Here is a 1,786-nt window from a genome sequence, read left to right as displayed (position 1 = left end):
TTAGGCAGAGCGCAGTGGCCAGGGTTCAATCCCTAGTGTGCAGTGCTGGCACCGCCCCTGGGGTGTGCTGAGATGGTAATTGAGGCTGGGCATGGTGGTGCATGCCTGTAATCCCAGCGTTGGGAGGCTGAAGATGGGAGGATCACTATGAGTCTGATCTGTGTAGCGAGACCCTATGGACCCTGTACTAAATTATTTTTTAAAAATTTATTTATCTATTTATTTGATACAGGGTCTTGCTATGCAACTCGAACTCGTAGTGATCCTCTTGTCTCAGCCTACCCAGCACTGGGATTATAGGTGTGCACCACGAGCCCAGTTTCAGGGACCAGCATGGCACTCCTGGGGTTCCTGGGCCAGCATGGCGTGTGCTACCGCGATGGATCCTGGTCTTTGCTCTTGCCAGGCAGGCACTTGGACCACCAAACTATCTTCCCAGCCCCAATATATTTTATTTTAGTTGAAATTCAGTTACCTCTTCACTTGAGCCAAACCAGACTGAAAGGTCCACTAAGCTACAGGCAAAAAATAATTTGGAATAATTGAAATGAATGACTGAATGCTAGTGTAACAAATAAGCCCATTCAGTGACAATATAAATGTATCTAGCAATAGATTTGATGTAGTTGTCAATTTTTTAAGGTTATATTGAGGATATTAACATTTGAACTTTTATCTGTGTGAAAAAGTGTTAGATAAGTACAGTTCTTTATGTGGCACTAAAATAATATCTTATTAAATCCAACCATGTGTATGGAAAAATAAATGCTAGATTTCTATTTATTTTTTTTTAGAAAACAGACAACAATATTAGTTTGTGAATTTTTGGAAGTATTTATAAACTCCACCTATAAAAATCTCATGGTTATGTAGTTTCAAATGTTATTTTCTAGGAATCTTGGTTTTATCCCATGATGAGAAATTTTGAAATTTCTCATCGACTATCCATTTTATGTTCCTATGAATGGATAGTCGAGTCAGAAAAAGGACAGTGCAAAAACCAAAGAGCTGGTCCAGGCCCACGCTGGGCTCCTTCCCTCCGCTCTCCCTGCCTTAGTCTCCTTCTCGCTTCCGCCTTCCTTGTTCCTGTTCCTGCCCCTTCTGCTCTCGTCCCTCCTCTGCCCCCTTTTTCTGTCGTCTCCGCCAGCCAAAGGTGGGATTCACACGGCAGCACGAAATTGCTGAAGCCACGACTGCAAAGCTAATCATTTCTTGTGATTTTGGAGCAATGATTCAAACATTAAGATTAATCCTTTCCATAGTGAGAGAAAAAGAACTAAGATGGAAATCATTTTTGTATGATAAAGTTTTGGCCTTGACTATAACTTTAGGACACATGAAAGAACGAAAGGAAGAGAAGACATTGCGACAATCAAAAATAGCAATTGCAGCATCAGAAAAAGAATGTATTAATATACCATTTGCTTCAGTCAAAGGAAGTTGTAATATCATAAATTATATTTTATTATAAATCAAGTTCAGAAGAACACAAAGCTCAGCTGAGTATTAAATGTGCTAAAAATACTGGTTTTACTTCTGTTTACTTGGAATGCTCACGTTATTGAACATAGGGTCAAAAGAAACTTTAACAATTACTGTTATTTTATCAATCCAAAGGAATAACTAGCAAAGTGTGACTGTTCAATAAATATTTGACAAAGATCAGTTTAAAAATTTGTATCCCAGTTTAAAATAAAAAGGCAGGATCTGGGGCTGGGGAGATGGCTCAGTAGAATAAGCGCTTGACTGGCAAGCACAAGGGCATGAGCTCAATCCCCGGTTCCAC

Source organism: Octodon degus, unplaced genomic scaffold (genome assembly GCF_000260255.1).
Source record: "Octodon degus isolate 3935 unplaced genomic scaffold, OctDeg1.0 scaffold00084, whole genome shotgun sequence".
NCBI classification, from domain to species: Eukaryota; Metazoa; Chordata; class Mammalia; order Rodentia; family Octodontidae; genus Octodon; species Octodon degus.
Note: the sequence above shows the minus strand (reverse complement) of the source record.